This window comes from Podarcis pityusensis (assembly GCF_964106645.2).
Source record: "Podarcis pityusensis genome assembly, chromosome: 3".
Lineage (NCBI taxonomy): Eukaryota > Metazoa > Chordata > Lepidosauria > Squamata > Lacertidae > Podarcis > Podarcis pityusensis.
This window is the reverse complement of record NC_138026.1, coordinates 24342161-24365847: the sequence shown is the minus strand read 5'-3', so window position 1 is coordinate 24365847 and position 23687 is coordinate 24342161. Positions and strand designations below refer to the sequence as shown.

Sequence of the window (23687 nt, the reverse complement as noted above, 5' to 3'; positions counted from 1 at the left end):
AAGAGAGTGGTTGTGAGGCATGGCCAACCCAATACATTTAGTGTCCTGGGCAAAGGACAAGATGGTGTCCCTCATTCCATATACAGAAGTAGACCAAACAGTCTGTTGACAATGGCAGACTTCGGGCATTCAAATCTCAGTGCAGTGCCAAAATTTGGCACCCCTTTGCCTCTCACACTCCATTCTACAGCACTGTTGTGGCGCCCCCTGCAGTGCAGGGTCCAGTGTGACCAAAACCAGTTCCGCTACCCTAAAACTGCCTCTGCTGTTGATTCTTCCCTTCAGCAGTGGCAACAGAGTAGTACCGTCCAGTGAACCTAAGGGCAGCTGCCTAGTTTAGGGGGGCCGACATCGCACATGTGATGTCCTGATGCCACGCATGTGACATTAGGATGTCGCGAAGAGCTGAGTGTGGAGCCAAACATGGCAACCATGCAACTCAATGACTGGCAAGAGGCTGCTTCAACCCACCTTCCTCTCCAGGACTGGAGGAGGAGGAGAAGGAACCGGCCACTGGAAGCTCTGCACTTTTGGGACATTGGGGGGCGGCCCCTACCCCAAAAACACAGGGGCCCCAAAAAAAGGCTTGCCCCCTAGCAGCCTGTGCCCCTGGCAGTGCCTTATCTGAGGAATGCCATTGCTGGACAGGGATATATGGGACAAGATGGCTTCTTGGCTATCCCTGGTCCAAGTCCACAGGCCGCTGATATCCTTGTCAGTGAGATATGCCGTGAAGGCCTGGCACATGTACCAGGTATTCCTTGGCCTCCCATGATCTTTCGATCCACCTCATCTCACAGAGCGAGGCTAGAATGTGGGTGCATTCCATGCGTGCTGCCTCAGGAAACACAGAAGGAGGTAGGAAACACAAATGTGATTAACACAAAGAGCAGCTAAGTGAATTTTCGGCTTGAGATCTGAAGCGGGGAACCTTTCCCCTCAAACAGGAAAGTTGCCCCGAACTTCCTGCCTGAGGGAAGGGCACAGAGGTGAGGAATCTGTATGCTGTTGAATCCTCAGCCAACTCAGCATGGATTATGGGAGCTGTGATGTAGGAACCTCTAGAGGGCCTCAGGCTTGCTGCTCCTGATTTAACATGCTGAGGCAAACCATATGCACACTGTGTGGATGCTTTTTGGACAACTTTGTGTAGAGGTCCCATATTTACTGCCCTTTCATTGTGATTAAAAAGCAAAGTCCCTATGGCAGTGTTGTTCTGGCAGAGTTACTGGCTGACATGAAACAGACCAGCAGAGTGCAGTAGCAGCCTTTCTAGGAGCTGGTGCTTAAATCTCCTAACATGGCATTCTTCCTCCTACTTAGATGTGTGATCCATATCTCCATGGAGAGGAAACCAGTCACTTTCTAAGTTTAGACTTTCCCCCTGCTTAGTATTCCCTGCATGCCCTGCAGTGAAGGCATAGAGAATTGCAAAACTTGCTGATGCTCCTCTCAGAGGTCTAATGAGACTGGCCTCATGAACTGAAGGTAAGTTCCATTGTTCGGGGGGAAGGTAAGTTCCATTGTTTAGGGCGAAAAACCCAAACTTTGGTGATTACACTGAATGCATTGAAGACTCATGTCTTGAAACATCTGAGGAGGATGAGGGTCAGGGTCAACAAATGATGTGGTCTGGGATTGGGGGCCAAGTAGAGTCCCAAGGGCCAGATATTTGGCACCAGAGACAGAGGTTCTCCACACCCACACCCAATAGCCTTACAGAGCAATCCTAAGCATGTCTACTCAGAAGTGTCCCATTCCGTTCAGTACGTATAGGATTGCCGTCTTATACATCATTCATTTATTGTTACAAATGTTGCAGGGTCATTGAAGAGGAGAGCATGTGCAAACTTCCCTTTCTCTACCAAGAAACCGCAGCCTGCTTCGAATGCAGAGTTGCGCTTTCCCAACAGATTTGATCCTCTGCTCACACTCCTCCCACAACTGCAATTCCTTTTCAAAATAAAGATCCATATAGATGCAAGTTCAGGTTTTTGTTGATGCAATCGTAGCTTCCTTACTGAAAAATAGATGTCGTTTAAATAACAATTCCCCACATATAAAGGTTCTTTCCAGTCATCTGGGCGCTAATTCAGATTTTTATCAGGTTGGTGGGCAAAAATCCTGATCTTATAAGGGCAAGTTGGGCAGAAACAGGTTTGACTTTCTCTGGGCAAATCCCTGCTTTGGACCTGCAGCTGATAAATGCAAGGTCCAAGTGGGTAATTGCTACTCTCATCACAAAATCCTAGTTAAGTTAACTCAGAAGTAGTTCAGATTTGCATATACATAGGACTGCAGCCTACAGTGCTTTCTGTTTTCTCTTCAGAGGGAATTCGAATCCATGCATTTCCTAAACACACACCAAATGGAGCAGACTGGGAGAGAGGTTAGGTGATGTTCCCATGTAACACGATCCGGAACTCATGGCAGTGAATGAACATCTCTGTATTAGGGCCATTTATTTTTATTAACAGCAGCAACAACATACCCTTTAAACATCTTTTCATTCAGACTATTCAAAGCATTTAGATTAGTAATTCGGTTCTTTCCTATGCATGACCGAAACTCATTTTTCTCCAAAATTAGGCAATCATAGCAAACACAAAGTGCAGATGATGTAAATTAATATTTGTACAGTATCAGATCATCTGGCATTAAATCAATCCGAAGCTATAAAGGTCAGGTGCTTGTTGAACACTATAGCTGGATTTCTCTCTCACAATTAAAACAGTAAAGCAAAGCTTTGAATCATATTAGATTGATATTTAGTTTAACTCAGTACCAAAGGCCTTAGCCAACAGCCAGGGTCTCAGCAAAGATCCCTCTAACACCCATCTACACCCATTCTAATTAGAGATTAGTGTTTGGTGTCTTCTAGATGCAAAGTGTATAATTAATAAGTGATAATAATAATAATAATAATAATAATAATAATAATAATATATTATTTATACCCTGCCCAGCTGAATGGGTTTCCCCAGCCATTCCAGGCAGCTCCCAACAGAATATTAAAAACACGATAAAACATTAAAAACTTCCCTAAACAGGGCTACCTTTAGATGTCTTCTAAAAGTCAGTAGTTGTTTATTTCCTTGAAATCTGGTGGGAGGGCGTTCCACAGGGCAGTCGCCGCTACCAAGAAGGCCCTCTGCACTGGACCTCACCCCTGGCTGAACGATGGGAGTGGAGATGCTCCTTCAGGTATACTGGGCCAAGGCCATTTAGGGCTTTAAAGGTCTGTACCAACACTTTGAATTGTGTTCGGAAATGTACTGGGAGCCAATGTAGGTCTTTCAGGACCAGTGTCATATGGTCTCAGCAGCCACTCCCAGTCACCAGTCCAGCTGCCGCATTCTGGATTAGTTGCAGTTTCCGGGTCACCTTCAAAGGTAGCCCCACATATACTATATGAAAGCCAGCACAAACCATTCTATAACCAATGTGGTCTCCAAATCATTGGCGTCGCTGCATGCATCTCTTCACTTTCTCTCATATATCTGAATGGTTGTCATTATTACCTCCAGGGAAAAATATCTCTGTACTTGGAGACACTTTTGCAGCAATACAAAAGCTGCCCTGCAAATGGAACGACCCTCAGCTGACACGGTGAGATGTGTAATGCACCTCAGTACACAAGGCACACAAAGATACACTAGGATGCCGCCACACACACACACCTTGAAATTCCCAGTGTCAATTTGCAACATACAAACAGTTCCTCCATAAGCAACTGCCCTCCCCACATCAGGGACTTGAGTTGGTATTAGCTGAAAGAGAGCATTCCATTTCAGCATTAATTGGCTGGCTTGCTTGCTTGTTGACATTTATGGCACTCCATATGGCTCCAAGGGATCCCTTAGGGTGGCCAACAACATGCCATAGAGCAATAATAAAACCCATTAAAAAGTAATAACATTAATCAAGGTAAGCAAGGCAGGGGGAGGTGAACACGGCAATGCTAAAAACCAATAACAAAGCCAATGAAATAACCAAACCGATTTTGTATATTCTTGATACAGTAAGAAAAACTAAGGATGCCCCAGAGGAGGGTGGAATAAAATGATGTTTACCGGTTTTCTTTAAAAGGGGGACAGAAGGGGGCCCATCAAACATCCTTGGGAGGAGAGATCCATAAGAAGGCTGGTGCCATGCAAATGGACAGTCTAGTATCAGACAATGTCAGAAATCAGAGCAAGTCTCTAATGGCCGTATTGCAAGGATGGGGAACCTGTGGCTCTTCATGTGTTGGTTAGGGATGATGGGATTTGCAGTCCAGTAACATCTGGAAGGTCACGGCTTCTGCTCCTCTGTTGGGAGGAGGAATACCACACCTCTGTGGAAGGCCACAAAAAGTAACACTCTCACACTTTGAGCTGGCAGCGTTTGCCGACTCTTAACACAGCTCTGTCATAGCCATGTTTTCCAAAGGACTCACAGTTTGACCTCTCTGAGAGGCCCTCTTTGTACATTGTCTAAGGAAGGACATTCAGAACAGAATCAGGAACAGAATCAGTAAGAGTGAATTTGCAAACCCTCTTTCCAACCTACATAATTTTGGGAAAGAACACAGTCTAGTGAAATTTCAGCTCCATTTATAGTGCCAAGTTCTTTCGGGTGGGGTTTGAAAACAACAGGGAGTTGTGAAGTTTTAATTTAAGGCCAAATACAGATTGTAGCATACAGAGAATAAATCAAAAACCAAGGACACCTTTCCCCTCTCTCTGATCAAAAAATACCACCTTTGATCTGAGTGGAAGACAAAGAGATGTATGAAACTGTAAACAAAGGTCTATGCCAATCCTAGACTTAACAACACTTCAAATAAGAAAAGCATCTAACAATACACTTTTTTGTACCTTTGACACCTTGTTTTCTGGGCTTTTGTCACTGTGTCACCCAGGACAAACAGTGTCTCCATTTATTCTCTCTCTCCAAGAAGAGAATAAACCATTTTTGTCATTTAAGTACGAAAGCAAGTTGCTTGGTGAAACCAGGATGTAGTATGGAAATCAATGTGACACACTTGCTATTTTTCTAGAACCAAACATATCCCCTTCCTCTTGAACTAAACTAGAATGAGGTAGGTAGCCGTGTTGGTCTGATGCAGTAGAAATACATATTTTAAAAAATTAAAAAAATGTCAAGTAGCACCTTAGAGACCAACTAAGTTTGTTCTTGGTATGAGCTTTCGTGTGCATGCACACTTCTTCAGATCCTCTGAAGAGACCTCATTCTAAACTAGAATGATTAATAAAACAAATATACAGCCAGGCTTTCTCGAAATGTTCACCTGTCTGATCCAGTTAGGAGGGGGGGGGAGTCGATTTAATCTGTGCTGTTAAGCAGTTACCATGTGTACTCAAATCTCCGAACTGCCAGGAAATTGAGGCATTTAAGGGTCTCGCGGCTATGTGGGGATTTTAATCCCAATCTCCTCAGTTCATACCCAATTCTGACCACTGCGCCATACCGAACCTCTTCCTACATCCCACACTTCCCTATTGGCTAATGCCAGTTAAAACTTGGGTGGTGCATTAAGAGCTCCACTCCCTGCCTTAGTTAGGTACACTAATGGATGCCATCCCTCTTTGAACAAGCCCCACTTCTGTGTTCAGTCTCCTGTGCCTGACTGGCCAAGGCTCCTACTTTGTAGGAGGAGCCTGTTGTTAAACATACAGGATCCCTTTCACATGGCTGCCAAACACAGGGCTGCCAAGGTATATAGCCTTGTGGTACATTAGTGCTGGGGGTGCCAGCATGGTTTGTAAGAGCAATCCTGCATCTCCCTCCCATAACTGCTGAATGGAGAGGGTATCTGGAGGCTATCAATGGCTGCTAACACTGATGGCTATGTCTTACTTCCACTGGCAGAGGTAATATGCTTTTGAACGCCAGTTGCTGAAAACCACAGGAAGGAGAGTGTGAGACATCTGGCTGGCCACTGTGTGAATAGGTGAAGAGAGAAAAAAAAAATTAGAAAAAAAGGGGAGAAAAAAATTGCTGAAGGAGAGAAAAAAGAAAGGAACAGAAACAAATTTACATACATATTCTTGGGGAGGAGGGAATGGATTCTAGGCCGAATTTAATTTGAAGCAAAGCCTCGATTCTGTCCTCTTACATAAAAGGTAAAGGGACCCCTGACTATTAGGTCCAGTCGTGACCGACTCTGGGGTTGCGGTGCTCATCTCGCTTTATTGGCCAAGGGAGCCGGCGTACAGCTTCCGGGTCATGTGGCCAACATGACTAAGCCGCTTCTGGCGAACCAGAGCAGCGCACAGAAATGCCATTTACCTTCCTGCCAGACCTATTTATCTACTTGCACTTTGATGTGCTTTCAAACTGCTAGGTTGGCAGGAGCAGGGACTGAGCAAGGGGAGCTCGCCCCGTCGCGGGGATTCGAACCACCAACCTTCTCATCGGCAAGCCCTAGGTTCTGTAGTTTAGACCACAGTGCCACCCGCGTCCCTGCATTCTCTTACATAAGGTGCATCTATTTTAGGAGTAGATCTCATGCTGAAAGAATGGTCACCCTCACAAGAAAGAGAGAGGATTAAAGAAGGCGCAGGTTTGCTTAAAATCGGCATATGCTGTGCCAAAATCCCAATGGAGCAGAAAAGATTATTTATGCATGCGACCACAGCTGCGTGGATGTCATTGGCCCAGAGATGGAAAGAAGATGAAGTCCCAACCAGAGAAGAATGGCAGATTAAGTTGATGGATTATGCCGAAATGGCAAAAGAAATCAGGAAGACCAAAATCTTAATAAGAAATGGGGAAAATTTATAATTGATCTTAAAAATCATTGCAAACAGTTAAAACTGTTAGTAGGATTGGAATAACACTTGCAGTTTAATGGTGAATTTTGGATATAATGGAGTTGTAAAAGATTTGGATTATTATATAAGATGCAGGAGGAAATGACTAACGATAGGAGCCACAAAGGGGAGGAGGGAAGTCCAGGAGATTCTTTGGCATCTTGTTTTTATGATGTATATTGGATATGTGATTGTAAAACTTTAATTTGAAAAACCAAATAAATAAATTTATTTTAAAAAATTAAAAATAAAATCTGCCTGTGCTGATTTATATGTGTGTGAGCAAATAAAAAAAACAATTTCTATAATTTTAAATAGAAACACAGTGTGTCTCTCGCCATAGTGGGAAAGGCTATGACTGGATGCCCTCTCTGTTTGTTTCCCAGGTGCGCACAGTGTAGTGCAAGGTCTCTGCTCTCTCTCCATGTGGCTCTTTATCTTTAAGCCTCAGCACCTCAGCTGGGCAGCCTTTCAAATACCAGGCTCTTGGAACTTTGCTGCACATTTTAAACAAGAGAGCTTATTTCCTGCTGAATTGTGCTTTTAAAGATTGCTTCTGATCTGTGGATAACTTGAATTAAAGTCTTGTGATCCTGGTCTTGTGCTTTGTGGCTACGGCTGTTAGCTGCTCTGGGTTCCAGCATGTGGAAGGATGGAATTTAAGAACAAGAAACGAAGAAAGCACAGCTGCAAATAGAGGACTTCTCCATGTAAAATCAGATGCACAGCCACCCTCGGAGGAAAGGAACACTCCCAACCATTTGGGCAATGTTGTGCAAATGCTTTTCCTCCATTTGTAGGCGCTGTCCCAGCTTCATCACCGCTCTAAAATGGAAAAGGAGGTGTGCCAATGCCAACAAAAGACCAGGGCACTTTACAAAGGCCATTCTATGATGCTAAGACTGTCACTAGTTCTCAGGAGGGATTCAGACACACACCAGAACTTTTGGGTTGTACGGTTGAAGTGGGTTAAAACACACTGGCTGCATTCACTTAACAGTTTATTCCATTTTCATGATGTTACCTCCCACATTATATTTGATTCACTTCTGGAATGATAGTGGAATATAGCACAAGTTCAGCTCTCATTCAGTGGCATACCAGGGGTTGCCAGCACCCAGGTCTGCATGGAGGGGTTGGGAGGGAGAGAAATGGATGGAGTATACATACATTCAACTGCGTAATGGTGTCCACATCACCCAGAAGATTGCAGTCACAGAGATAAGAAGAGTCGTTCCATTGTCTGGAGAGGTCGCTTCCTGGTTCGTATGGAGAATCGATTTTTAATGGAGCCCAGTGACGGAAGGGAACAGCTGTATTGAGGCAACACTGAGTGTCAAAATTTTGCGCCCCCTACCAATTTTCCGTCAGGGGCAACTGCTCCTGTCCCCTCCCATGCTACACCCCTGCTCTCATTTTCATATTATTTGCAAAGATAAATACAGTGGTGCCTCGCAAGACGAAATTAATTCGTTCCACGAGTTTTTTCGTCTTGCGAGTTTTTTTGTCTTGCGAAGCACGGTTTCAATTTTTTCAAAAAAATCTTCAAAAACCTCAAAAAAGGCTACCACACCGCGTGCTATGAGTTGCTCCCCGAAGTCAAGTCGCAACTGCACCTCTTCAAGCAATGCACCCTGTATTACTGTAACGGTTTTAAGAAAAAGGAAACAAACTTGCAAGACGTTTCCGTCTTGCGAAGCAAGCCCATAGGGAAATTTGTCTCGTGAAGCAACTCAAAAAACGAAAAACTCTTTCATCTTGCAAGTTTTTCATCTTAAGAGGCATTCGTCTTGCGGGGCACCACTGTAGGTACCACTCCGGCAGGAAGGTAAATGGCGTTTCTGTGTGATGCTCTGGTTCGCCAGAAGAGGCTTAGTCATGCTGGCCACATGACCCAGAAGCTGTACGCCAGCTCCCTCGGCCAATAAAGTGAGATGAGTGCCGCAACCCCAGAGTCAGTCACGACTGGACCTAATGGTCAGGGGTCCCTTTACCTTTACCCACCCACCTTGCCCTGGAAGCAAAAAACATGGAAATGAGCACACAGCTTGCACTATAGTTCCATAAGTGTATTTTAAGCTGTGCAAAAGCTCAAATATAATGCAGAACACTTAGGACTTGGCTACATTAGCAAAGAAAAAGTGTTTTATATGCATTATAACACCACGGCAACAGATGGCGCTGTGGAGTCCCGTCTTTCACCAACGTGATTTCCCATAATGAAGTTTACAGTGTGTTTTCCTGAAACACTTTTTATGTGTCTTGATCCAGCCTTAGAGGAAAGCTGTGAAAAGAAAATAAACTGCCATGTGAACGTAGTCTCAGTTGTCCTAACATAGCAAATCTGCTTTAAGAACAAAAACAAAATGGACTTTGTGTAGTTAAGAAACCGACAGAGAAAAGCACCCAAAAGCATGGAATGGAGAAATGATTCATGGGAAGACGTTTAAACACTCCAGTAGCAAATCTGGATGAGTGCTCATTGCCTTATAAAATCAGAACGAAAGCTCACTAAAGACTGGGCAACTAGCGTTTAAGCTTTGCACAAGTAACTCAGGATGAGTGCTAACTAAACATGTTGTCATGTGGAGAAGCCTTAACACATATGGTTGTGCATCATGACCAGGTTATGTGAGAATGCAGGATCTCACCCAGTGGTGAAGCTGCATGCTCCACTACCAGGGGCGGAGAGCAGGTGGGGGTGTGGCTGGTGGCCCCCATGGGCGTGGTGCACATTTCGGGGGGGGGCATGGTGTGCATCACATGGCGTGGTGCGTGTTCTGGGGCCGTGGTGCGCTGCCTGTGGGGGTATGGCGCCTGGCGTGCGCGGGGTGTGCAGCGCATGTCCTCCTACCTGAATAGTGGTGCCGGAGGCGGTCCACTCCCTCCGCACTCCCGTTCCTCTCCCAGTGATCTCACCCCATGCGGAAAAATTTGTTAGATCTGTTCATGCATAACTGTCTCTGGATCAAGGTAATGGCCGAGCAGTATACCTATCGTAAATCATTTCGCTTTGTTATTTTTAGAGTGTTCAGAAACTGATAAATGTTAATAAATGGATGAGTTTGACTAACACTTGATGAACACGTAAGGCTCTTATATTTTATTTTTCTTTAGAGGAACTGTGCATCACAATTTTCACTTTGGGAGATTTTCTTCTTCCTCTGTTACTTCTGAAAGATAATAAGCTTTTATCAACTTTTTTAAAACCATGAAAAAACAGTTTCAAAACTCACCTAGTCAAACTGGTTTTCGGTGAAGCCATTTATCATCTTAGCGCTCAGTAAATTGGACTGGATCTCTTAGCAGAAGTTGAGCTTTCATCACATTGGAAAAGGGGAAGAAGGCAACCCCCGAGTGTTCCAGAAGATCAAAGCCTACATCCTTTGCTTCCACTATCCAGCCTACAGCCATTTAATGCTATGATCATATCAGTTCCTGAGTTTCACTAACTTCAGATACCTGCTTCATTTTGACTGCTGACCACAGGATATCATACAGACGAGAGTGATGGAGCAGAATTCAACATACCTGGTAATAACCGTACATCCAATGACATTTCCCCCCCCCCCAAAGTCTATCAGTAGTAATGCAATGCATCTCTCATAGTGTGCAGGTGACCTGGGTGCTGGATTGGGTCTGCTGTGGTCCCTCTGCTACAAGGCCCCTCCTCTCCCATCTTCGTGTTCATTGTTTTCATTAGTTCCATGATAAAAGCAAATTCCTAGTACAGTGGTACCTCGGGTTACATACGCTTCAGGTTACATATGCTTCAGGTTACAGACTCCGCTAAGCCAGAAATAGTGCTTCAGGTTAAGAACTTTGCTTCAGGGTGAGAACAGAAATCGTGCTCCGGCGGCACGGTGGCAGCAGGAGGCCCCATTAGCTAAAGTGGTGCTTCAGGTTAAGAACAGTTTCAGGTTAAGTACGGACCTCCGGAACGAATTAAGTACTTAACCCGAGGTACCACTGTATTTGTCCTGTTCCATTTCTCAGCTACAAACAGTTAAGGGCAGCCTCCCAGAATGTGTTTAATAGTGGCTTGTTATGAAAAATGAGAGGATCAATGAAACCAGCATCCCATCTCAATGGGAGAACTGGCACTCGCAAAGGGAAGCCGAGAGGCCCCTGGAAATTCCAGACCCCTCAAGAAATAAGAATTAGAAAATGGAACAATCAATATATGTTCATTTCAAAACACACTGCTTTAAAATTAAGAAAGCAAGAGTAGCTTCCTAGACTTCAAATGAGAAAGTGAAATCCACCTAAAAACCATCAAAGGCCATTCCTGCAGGTGTTTTATATCTGTTTATGAAGAGATAGATGATAGATAGATAGATAGATAGATAGATAGATAGATAGATAGATAGATATGGTAGATAGAAGCTTGCTGGGGACATCTAAAGCAAATGCCAAACCATTATTTTCTGTCTGGTAACAAAGGAATAACCCGTTTTTTATTCCGCTCACACAGAAAGGGAACTCTTGTGACACATTCTCTTAATGAAGAGCCCTGTTACTGCAATGATCCTTAGATCTCTACCGAACGTTTTTGCCATCTCAAGATATTCCACAAATGAGAGAACTTGGAAAGCTAGTCAATAGCAGCAAAGCTTGCAGCCCTTATCAGCACTGTGGTGAATGAATTGGCATTTGTACTGTAGCCCAGCCATTATGCTTATCTTGAGGGTGAAATTTGATATAGGACGTAGAAATACCGTTTCTGTCCACCCTGAGCACAGCTGAAAAAAGGAACGTGACCAAAACTTTTATTTTATGAAGGTTATATGGAAAGGAACTTTGAGTGCCAAAACACAAAGCAAAAATCATTCTAGTGCTTGAGAACCACTTCACATATGCCTAGAGATGTAAAAATTCCGGAAATTTTGAAGCCATGAGGGGGGAGACCCCATTTTTCCGGCTTTTTTCCAGGCCTTCCCATCTCTCATCCAGCCACTGAAGCAGTCCTCCATAGCTTCCAACAATTCTCCCTTGAAAATAGGGACATCCTATTCTATTATTATTATTATTATTATTACCCTGCCCATCTGTCTGGGTTGCCCCAGCCACTCTGGGCAGCTTTCAACAAAGATAAAAACATAACAAAATATTAAACATTAAAAACCTTCCCTATACAGGGCTACCTTCAGATGTCTTCTAAAGTTTGTATACTTCTCTCTTTGGCTCAGGGGTTGCGTAACTCCATACCCTCCAACATTTCTCTGATGAAAATAGGGCTGTTCTAAGAAAAGCAGGATATTCTAGGATCAAATCAGAAACTGGGACAGCTTCTGTAAATCCGGGACTGTCCCTGGAAAATAGGGACACTTGGAGGGTCTGGTCTTCTATGTACCACTAATCAACTTCATCTACTAAATAGGTAACAGGAGCAATCGAAACCTCCTAAACCAGGCTGGGCAGAAGCTTCCCTCCACCCAGCTCTCCCATGGCTAAGCTGGCATATGCATGTTGAGGGATCTCCACAGCAGCCAGTGGAAGACTCTGAAATGGGGCATTCTGAGGGCAGGGATTGGCTGAGCTAGCCTAGAATCTATCGGATTCCATAGCACTTTCACTACTGTCATGTTATGGCATGGGGCTTGATCTGGGCCCAATTGCTGCACCAGCTCCAGGCTGCTGGATGTGGCAGGGCTGTACATGTGGCAGTGGGCACTGTTAGAATTCCTGCTCCGTGATTGCAGTCATGGGATTTTTGTCTATCACATGACGGTGTATGTTTTGACTCCACAAAGTGTGGGAAGTGACGGAGACAGGATGTTTGTGTTACTGTGTTCCGTGAAGTGGCACTATTGTCCTTTCTCTTTGCTGTCTGATGCTAGAGAGAAAGGGAGCCATGTTGCAGTGCTCCGTGTGTGTTTATATGTAAATAAAGTAGATTAGCCAAAATGCTGAGTTGCTGAGGTCTGTCACACAAGCTGCGAAGACTCTGCAGATCCCTAAGTGTGCCGATGTCTGTTGGCATCAGTCGCTGTGATGTTCGGGCAGAAAAAAGGTTTTGAAGCTCCCGAACGATCGACCAGGAGGGAACATGTCAGTTGGGCATGTGTCTCTACCAGGGTCCTATTTGAGTGTAGGACGAGCTCCTAACAGGCACATCACTTTGTGCAGCCCCACTGGCGGGGAAAGAGGGCTTGGGTTGCAGTCCTGCTCTGCACATAAACAAGTGCCACAGCTTGATATATTCTGACCTTCAACATCATGTGCTCAAGAACTTCAAGGTGAAGATTGCTTATTCCCAGGACATCATCTGAAGGCGCATGATGCGTCAACCTTGCTGTGGTCAAGGAGGTCTGGGTCTCTTCAGTGCCTGGGTGGAAGGCTGCCTGCCGACCACCTTGAGTTCCCTCACAGAAGATACGCTGGCTACAAATGCAATAATTTAATATTGCCAGAATGGTTTTCAAAATCTTCATGGCTATAACAAAGAAGGGTCACTCTGCCTTTCATTACACTGGGTATCGTTGTGGCTGTGCAACAGCTTTTCCCAATGGCATCCTAAATAAAAACGCAACGTATCCCAGAAAAAGTCTGGAATAGGAAAAGAGAAAAGAACAAAGTTGAACTTTGCCCTCCACCGCCTGACTTAATTAAGCAACTGCAGTAGCTGTGCGCACAAACAAAAATCAGCAGCTTATTCCCATTTCCCCTTAGCCTTCCAAGCGAATTTGGCATGGATTTTGCGGGTGGCAGAGGCAAGTTTATCAGAAGGCATAAGGGAATTGTTTCTATTTTCTCCTGGCGCTTTTCTCTCTTTTTTTGCATATGTTTTGAAAAGTGACTGGTGAATCGATCAAAAAGCACCCAAAGGGAATAGGAACGGTTTCATTTTGGCAGTAATTAACTGATTATCATTTTAGGGCCCGATTCCCTCTGACAGCTGAGTCTTGCAGGGCATTCTCCAGTGGTTTATGAGAAGTAACGGATGATATAACCAGTCTTGAACTTAATGCAAGAAAAAGTGATTTTCTTATATTGTAATGGCAGATGGCGGAAATCACAGAAAGGTAAATGGGAGAGGATCCAGAAACAATCAGGTCACAAGCAATCTAACCCTTGCAGCACATATTCTAAAGTTGGCAGCCACTATTTGGCTGCCTAATGCGGCAATTGCTCCTTGTGGAGGTTGTAGCATGGAAAATGCCACCCACCTACAGGATCTTCTGGCAGTAGGCATGGAGACTCATTGTGACATGGTGAATTGGTCTGACTCTACACTTAATGGCTCCACACTCTTAATAGTTTTAATGGTTCTACACTTCTTCTGTTGCCCTCTTTTTGTTATATCCAAATCATTTTGGGACTATTGGCCGGAGTAACTGCAACGCCCAGCCAGACACCACCCACCCATGCTGATCTTTGGATCCACTTGGACAGGACAGAGTAAAAGAGGGCTTCCTATTTCAGCTATGTCTTGCTTGAACAACAAGGTCTTCTTTACTGAATAGCCCAGGGGTGGGGAAGTGGATCTGACCACTAACCAGTCCATTACCTGATTTCACCATCAGGTGGAGTGCTGGCAATCAGCTGGTGAGTGGGACTTCAAAGCACAGCACAAGGTTCTTTGCAGAGTGCTTTGAAGTCCTGCTAGGCAGCTGATCATCGGCGCTTCGGAAGCCTATCAGTTCTGAAACACCACCAATCAACTGATCTAAGGGGCTTCAGAAGCACTGCACATGAAGTGCTGACAAACAGCCAATCAGCAGTGCTTCAGAAGACTCTTTTTGGCCCAGTCCAGCCACCATTGTACTTTTTTTTACAGGTCATATATAGCATGCCTGCATGATTTGGCCAAAATTGCCTGATGGTCCAAATTAGGCCCATGGACTGGAGGTAATCTTCACCCCTGATGTAGCCTTTGTTCTTTGGTCCTGATTTCCAGCTTGCTTCATGATCCTTGTTAAGTTGTGGGTGAACATATCAGACGACACAGCGATTCTTCAAACAGCTCTTGTTTATTCACAGGCCAGAACAGAACTGAACTGAAGGGTTCAGCCAGCCTGCTTATATAGAGCTCCACTAGAACGCAACAGTAACCATTTTCTGTAACTATCCAATCACTGAACGTCACTTTCGATCCCTTATTTGCCTATGCGGACCTGAACTATCTACAGTATCCCCCTGCTGGCCCAGGGTGAGAACTTCAGTACATAACAATCCTGCCTTACAGTTTGCTCCTTCTGTCCTGGTTTTTAAGTCATAAAATCTGGTTTGTTCCTCAATTCATCCTCCTGTGTCTTGTCCTTTGGTTTTGATTTACTCTAGCTTTGTTGCCCAGCATTTGGTTCTGGTCTCTAAGGACATCTCAAACTTCTGCCCACATCCCAGCCTTGGCGATCAGCTATCCTAACCAGCACAGCACACAGGCCCAATCCAAACCCATAATCCAAGTGGTAATTTTCAAGCATTGCTTCCATCCGCATGCATTTCTACAGGTAATGTCAGAGTTAATTAAGCCACATCCAACCTCCTACCACCCCTCCTGTCAGCCTTTACAATGCTCATTAATCATGAAGCTCAGATAACTAGGCTCTCTCCTATGGCGTGGTGCCCCTGGGAATGTGATGCTGAACTACGGCTCTGACCTTGGCTTGAAAGCTGTTTGGGGCAAGAGCCAAGGTGGAAGGAAGCTAAGAGAGCAATGTGTTACTTTGGGCAGGAGTCAGCATTAAAGAACACCATGACTGTGTTGCTCAGTTACCTTTACATGTCATGTCTCTCCCATCTAAGTAGACGGTATTGTGCCTTAAGCAGGTTGGAGCAAATTTATTCTGAGAACTCAAATTCACACACCAGAAAATCTATGAATTTCACTGGGGAACCTTTCTCTGTCCAAAGTCCACATACGTTTGCAGGCAACCCTTCTTGGCATGATGGTATATAATTTTTTGATGGAATCTAGTAACAATGAAAAACAAGCAATATATTTTTACTTATAACCAAACCAAAAGAATACAAACACGATGTATGCTGACAAAATATCAACCATCTAAACCTGATATAGCGCACACAAGTTGTTGTTGATGATGATGATGATTTTATATTCTACCTTTTTCTCTGACATGACTCAAGCCGGCTTACAGATTAAAAACAAGAATCATTAAAAACATAGAAAAAAGCATCATTAAAAAAATAATTAAACATCAAGAGAATTAGAACTATATACACATATAAAATCTGTTTAAAACACACAAATAATTACAATACCAGCAAATACAAAACGAAAACAAAAAACAATAAAATGGTGGCTCCCCTTTACTTTTCATATTTGTTTGTTTGTTAATTAAATTTGTACACTGCTCTATACCCATAGATCTCAGGGTGATTCACAACATAACAACACAATAAATAAGAAAAAAAGAAAATACATAAGAAAAACAAAAACAACCGCAACATTCCCTGCTTCCGCAAGACATTTTAAAAGGGCATCGGGTGTCAATCAGCCAAAGACCATACCAGTCAGATCAGAGCTATAATTAGGAAACACTGGCATTTAGTGTAGAACCATGACTAGCATTGGTGGGTGGAGAATTGAGAGGTAATTTTCTAAATAATAAATAATAATAATAATAATAATACAGTCATACCTCGGGTTACAGACGCTTCAGGTTGTGTTTTGTTGGGTTACCTACCTGCCGAAACCCGGAAGTACCGGAACGGGTTACTTACGCTTTGCACATGCGCAGAAGCACCGAATTGCAACCCGTGCATGTGCAGACACGCCGCTGCAGGTTGCGAATGCTGTGGGTTGCAACCTGTATCCCGCACAGATTATGTTCGCAACCCGAGCGTCCACTGTAATAATAATAATAATATTTATACCCTTCCCATCTGGCAGGGTTTAATAGGAATTGCAATGTTGGTGGTGATTGTTGATCTGAAGGAGAATTTGTCTAGACTGGCTTTTCAGTCAGTGGTCTAAAATGTGTTCAAAGAGCACAAAGCATTGATCTCCGAACCACAATGGAGCGACATGGCTTACATCGACTATAAGGCAGTGGCTTTTCATGCTTGCCATTTGAAATAAAGAAAACTTTTGATGATACAAGTTATGGCTTGATCAATATTAGCACTCTCAACTGATGGTAATTGCACTCTGATTGATATTAGAATTACTAACCAAAAGGCTTCAGATAGATTAAAATTAATCAGGACATGTATTCTTTTTCTTCACAAAGGGGGGGGGGGGAGAAACGAGGCCTGGGAAACCCTTGCAGCCTTCCAGTGGATGAAATATGAATGCACAGGATATATTTTCTGTCTAAAGCTGTGTGGTCAGAAGATGGCAATTATCGAGATATGTGCAGAGCAAAGTAACAGTCAGTGAATCATAAGGACATTTCCCACAACTGAATTATATCCTGCTCCAGGACACAGCGAAGTATTGGAGACAAAGCTGAACAAACTATCTTTTTATATAATAATAGATTGGATCATAAAATCTGAAGAGTGTCAGTATCTTTAAACGCCCTGTGGCCTTTTCTCCAAACTTCAGAGCAGTATCTCGGAATCAGTAATGGAAGTTGTGCTGAACAACCGAGGAGAGGGAGGGAGGGGGATTCCTATCGCTGCACTTTAGGCACCCTCCTGAACGGAACCAGTGGCGGGTGGTTCACTGACCCACCAACCTCAGCCTGCCCTCAGCTAGTGCCCTACTTGCCAGCCTTCTTACATATAGTAAGTCAGGGGGTGAAGGGTGCAGGAAGTGCCTGCCATTGGTTCTGTCATTACCTACTGTTGATCTCATTGAATTCTGCCCTACCAATCCCAATGCACACCCTCCAAGTTGTTGGAAAAACACCCGGGAAGGCCACCACCTTCCCCCCAAGACACCGGGGCATCTTTCCAGTGGCCACCCTCTGGCTGTAAATCTTCCTCAGTCCAGAGAGACCGGTGATAAGAGATCCCTCCCTCCTGAGGGGAGCACACTCATCTCCTCGCATCTCATAGCAGAAGAAGAGTTAATCAGTATCTCTAAAACTACTTTTAAAAGGTAAAGGGACCCCTTACAATTCGGTCCAGTCGTGGTCGACTCTGGGGTTGTGATGCTCATCTCGCTTTATTGGCCGAGGGAGCCGGCGTACAGCTTCCGGGTCATGTGGCCAGCATGACGGAGCCGCTTCTGGTGAACCAGAGCAGCGCATGGAAATGCCATTTACCTTCTCGCCGGAGCGGTACCTATTTATCTACTTGCACTTTGACGTGCTTTCGAACTGCTAGGTTGGCAGGAGCAGGGACCGTGCAACGGGAGCTCACCCCATCACGGGGATTTGAACTTCTGATCGGCAAGTCCCAGGCTCTGTGGTTTAACCCACAGCGCCACCTGCATCCCTTTATTAACAGTCTTTATATATATATATATATATATATATATATATATATATATATACTTTATTAACAGTCTATATACAAAGAATACACCAGCATGACTGTGCTCTCTCAGCATCAGTACAGAACAGCCTAACACACAGAAGTGAAACTAAACTCACCAGCAATACTCCAACAGTCCTGAGACTTCCTGTCTCATGCTCTCAGGCACTCACATGATATAAACAACATAGTGCTATTTGCTGAGCAAGCTTGGGTGGATAAAAATCCTAACACGTGTCCCTATTTTCCTGGGGAAATCCTGTCTTGGTTTCTGATTTGATTCCAGAATGTCCCACTTTTCCTTAGGAAGTCTCTTAAGAAGAGAAATGTTGGAGGGTATGGTGTTATGCAACCCCAAGCCAAGGAGATAAGTAACTATACAACTTTCAGAAGACTGGCAGTCCTACAAAATGAAGTTTATTAAAAATAATAATAATAATAATGTTTTATTATGTTTTTATATAAGTTGGAAGCTGCCCAGATGGAATATAAATAATAAAATTATTATTATTATTATTATTATTATTATTGAATAGGATGTCCCCATTTCCATCGGAGAAATGTTGGAGGGTATGCCAATGGGCACCAGCCACCACTGAACAGAACTATCTATGACACCTGGGCCAGCTGGGAAATACTTCATCTACATTAAATTAGTTTTCCTAGAAAGTGAGACCACCGGAAGAGCTGTCTCGGATCAGACAACGGGTCCCAAGTCCAACATTCTGTTTCCCACGGTATCTGACCACATGCCTCTTGGAAGCCCAAAAGCAAGGCATGGAGGCAATAATCCTCTCCTATTATTTTTCTCCAGCAACTGGAGGCCTGCAAATGGCTATCATGACTAATGGTCACTCATTGACTTTTTCTCTATGGGTCACCTCAAGAGAAGGAAGAGGTGCCACCATGACCCGCCAGGGACTTCTCTTCCTTTTCTTTCTCCATGGAGTTGGTAAGTGGAGCAAACAGGGAGGCACTCCCTAGTATTATAGAATACAGTACGCAATAGCAGAATGTTAAATATATTCTATTCCTCTGGTAAATGCTCTCAGCTGCTTGTGATTCTGAAAGTTTCCCCACACTAAAATGAATCAACAAGCTTCCCAATTTGAAGGTAAAGCGAGCACTGAAAGAGGCAAACGCAGAATCACAAAGAATATTTAAAGGCCTTTCCTAGGGTTTCAGCACAACTCAATATCGTCCACTATCAAATTGTGTTAATTAATGACATTAACTCAACTGAGATTTATTACTCCCCAACCAAGAGATGTATAATTAATACTCCTCGCCTATATATAGCTCTTTGTCACTACATTTAGGAATATAAGCCTCATTTATTCTAAGGTTATAATGAAAAAAATTGACTTGTGCAATTTTAATTGCTGTAATATTTTTCCCGATTTTTGCAGAGTTTCTTGGAATTTGTTGGAGCCACTAGCTCCTCAGAAACCTTTCTACAACGTTCATTTAGCTCCTGTCATTTCTTACACTAAATACAGTGGGGGCTTGATGGCTTATTTGATACCTGCATCAATCTTAATTTATTTCCATAATTTCCTCTGACAAATCTGTTGATGCCATTGACATCCTCTGCGGCAATCATTCTCACAGACTCAAGGTTATTTTGACATTTCCCATGCCCATAACTCACACATCTAGGACGTAGCCCAATTCTGCTGTCTTTTACCCTTCATCATGTTCAATACCTGTCCTTTACTTACCAGCCTGTAGGCTGATAGTCTTCATTATATCCTGCTTTGACTAATGTAGCATATTGCTTTCTCCCTTTGCAGGCCTGTGTACCGTGCCACTCCACATCAAATATATTGCAGCCAAAGCATTCATCTTCCTGGTTCAATCCATTTGTCATTTTGCCCTGTCCTTTACATCTACGAAAGCCTGCATTTACCAGGTGACAATAGTTAAGATTCATGGAATCATACAATTGGAAAGATCATAAGCCCCAAAAGGGATGCATGCATACATTATTTATTTTTAGAATATTTACCCCACTTTTTGACTTTAAAATAAGGTGGCCATATGACCAACTTTAGGGACGCGGGTGGTGCTGTGGTGTAAACCACTGAGCCTAGGGCTTGCCGATCAGAAGGTCGGTGGTTCAAATCCCCGCGGCGGGGTGAGCTCCCGTTGTTCGGTCCCTGCTCCTGCCAACCTAGCAGTTCAAAAGCACGTCAAAATGCAAGTAAATAAATAGGTACCGCTCTGGCGGGAAGGTAAACGGCGTTTCCATGCGCTGCTCTGATTCGCCAGAAGTGGCTTAGTCATGCTGGCCACATGACCCGGAAGCTGTCTGCGGACAAACGCCGGCTCCTTCGGCCTATAGAGCGAGATGAGCGCCGCAACCCCAGAGTCTTCCGCGACTGAACCCAACGGTCAGGGCTACCTTTACCTTTACTATGACCAACTTTATGGAGGAGACCCCTCTGTTTGAAGGTCTGTCCCATCCAAGTCTACCTAAAGATAAGGGAGACAGCAAGAGGGGCCTTAAAGTTGCCCATGAATGGTGAACAACGCCTAGATTGCAGACTGAGCAGGCATACAGGTCATCATTGTCTTCCCCAGTATGATGATATGTATTGTATTTCTATTTGAATTGAGTATACACTTAATTCAAATAGAAATACAATACATATCATAGAGTTGGAAGGGATCTTGAGGATCACCTATGTCCAACCCCCCCCCCCCCCCCGTAATTCAGGGATATGTAGCTGTCCCATATGGGGATCAAACCTGCAACATTTGTGTTATAAGCACCATGTTCTAACCAACTGAGTGTCATCCTTCCTGAATTTGCATCTATACATACAAATTAGTGTGTGCACATTTTATGGAAATCTGTGTCCTTTCTGGGTGTGTGAAGCGTTTCCTCTTTTTCAGTATTATATACATGGCCACACTACCTCCAAGGCCCTACAGGAGGCTGATAAAAGTCACATCCAACTCAGATCTGCACTGCTTTCTTCAACCACCAACAAAGCGCCAAAGAGCCATTGGCCGTAGACAGACCAGTGGAGGATTCCTTGATGTGTTGCCTGATCTTCTGATGCCAACTGAAAGGGGCCTCTGAGGAAGCCAGGTGTAAAGGCTGCCAATGATGACTGTTCTTGGGAGGGAGGAGCAGATGGTCCTAGCCAGGCTAACGGATGAGGCGTTGCTGTCTTGCCTTTCTCTCTGGTCCTGAACATGTGGGAAACCAAAAGGACTATTTCCAACAGGAGACTTTGCAGTTGACTGGGGTGACCTAAAAGAAAGAAAGAAAAAGGCAGCAATTGAAATGTACTTTGTGAAATGAACGTTACCAGAAGACATGTTCCCAATCATTTTCTGCCAGTATTTCTAATTAAAAATAGTGAGTCATGTTTGATGTAAATGTGCTCCTACGAATGTAATTTTACTGACATTGGATATGATGAAAAGGAAAAGAAGCCCATTAAATGAAAAGCTAAAGCTATTATTCTCCTGCCTGCTGTCTAAATCCCAAATGAATTACCGTATCTCAAGGAGTCATGAAACATGGAAAACACAAGTCTGCAATGCTGCTGGTTTGCAATGACTCTCATGCTTTGGGCCTCTGTAGCTAAGAAAACTGGGATGGGAATTATTGAACAATAAAGTCATCATTTAAGAACTTTGCCTCCAGTGACTGGTACTCATATTTGCATGATCAGAAAGCACTGATGGCTATTTCATCCAGCGAAGCTCTCAAAAGACACAAGCTGTTATCTTGAAATGAACATTTTCAATGTCCCTCGCTGTTGAACTTACAAGATAGCTCTGGGAAAGGTGCCACAACATGATTTTAAATTATCCCTTCCTAAACTTGCCTTGAACACCCTGAGTTTCAGTCAAAATCCAGTCCTGAGCAATCTTTTGTTTAATTCAGTAGGCAGAGTCCCAAGACTATGCTGTGGAGAACCAAGCTTGAAATCTGGGTTTACAAGATACTCCTCTATTGGCCAGCCATTAGACCCACCTTGACTCTGCAATTAGGAATACATATTCATGTTTCCTGATGTAACGGGTTTTTCAAAAGCTCTGAGAAGCCTGGAAGCTTGAGGATCATTTGATCCTCCTCTTCTCAGTTGGCATACACCACCATTGCCCATTTCAGACTTAAAAGTGGGGTTGCCTTGGACTATGCATCACAAGCATCACTATGGTCACATCTGCTCAATCTGCCAGAGCCTGTCTTCACATGCAGGGGAAGTCCCTAACTCACCGATGGTTTGAGACCCATCAGCTACCCTCACCTGGTTTAGTCAACCCATCAAAGCCATTCCCAAGGTGTGGCTGCTGTCATATGCTGGCAGCTTCTAGAAGTCACAGGTGAGAGCTGAGTGCAAGGTGGGGAGCAAAGGCAGATAAACTACCCCAGAAGGAACACTGCATTTTCCCCAGCCAGTGGTGTAGCATGGGTTGCCAGTGCCCAGGGCTGCATGGAGGGGAGGTGGAAAGGAGGGAAATGGACGATGTAAGCATGCACATTCAACTGCCTAACGGTGTCCATGTCATTCAGGAGATCAGAGCCACAGAGATAAGAAAAGAAGAGTTGTTCTGTTCTCTGGAGAGGTCACTTCCTGGTTCGTATGGAGAAGTCACTTTCAACAGAGCCCAACAACAGAAGCACCCAACTTTATTGAGGCAGCACCAGGTGCTGAAATTTTGTGCCCCCTAACAATTTTGCACCCAGGGCAACCGTCCCTGTGCCCCCATGCTACACCATTGCCCCCACCAGAGGCACTACCCCCCGACTTCCATAAAATAAACAAGGAAGCAGACAAACCAATCCAGTCCTCTAACACCTCATACACTATATAATACGCCATATACCATACAAGAGCAATAAAATGTTACATGTAACAAGCCAAGATGCAGAAGCAGAGCAATCTGAAGCACTGCAAGGGAACATGACTAGGGCCATAGGCATCATGACTCAAGTCCAATCTTCACATTTACTCCACAACATAACCTTGTCACATTTTTCTATCTTTTGCAGGGTAATGGCAGGGGGAAAGAGGTGAAATTCAACTAGCATTTACCACATCAGAGGAAAGACTTGAGAATTGCCAGAGCCCTTGATATGCAGGTTTCACTTCCAGCATGAACTCACTTGAGTAGCCTTAGGGAAGCTTCCAGTCAGCTCCTCATTTGCAATATGGGTGTAATAATAGTAATGCCAGTCTCAGGGTTACTGAGATAATGCACGCACCATGTTCAGAGCACTTAAAAAGTGCTAAGTGTTATTATTCCAGGGCAAGTGCCAGCTATCCCTACATGGGGGGACATTCATAAGTAAATATTTTCCACATTAAACTGAAGAGGCGTAATCATCTCTTTCCTACTGTAAACCTGCTAGAAGTAAACATAGAACTCAGGCCCTAATCACGCCTGTGTTATTATTATAGAGCTGAGAAGCCGCAAATGGAGCCAAAGCACATTTTATTTATTTATTTTGGTCTC

At 44.0% G+C, this 23687-nt stretch overlaps 2 long non-coding RNA genes across 2 annotated transcripts; one reads left to right on the top strand and one right to left on the bottom strand.

Annotated features, from left to right (window-relative positions):
- Positions 1-1393: 1393 nt before the first annotated feature.
- On the top strand, positions 1394-21855 carry LOC308473662. The gene is made up of 4 exons (XR_013984160.1): positions 1394-1488; positions 19021-19158; positions 20000-20118; positions 21105-21855. It is a non-coding gene; the product is annotated as an uncharacterized lncRNA (long non-coding RNA).
- LOC308473738 lies at positions 8946-15688 on the bottom strand. Its single transcript, XR_013984268.1, has 2 exons — positions 15630-15688; positions 8946-9991 (listed from the first exon to the last, which is right to left on the bottom strand). It is a non-coding gene; the product is annotated as an uncharacterized lncRNA (long non-coding RNA).
- Positions 21856-23687: the final 1832 nt, after the last annotated feature.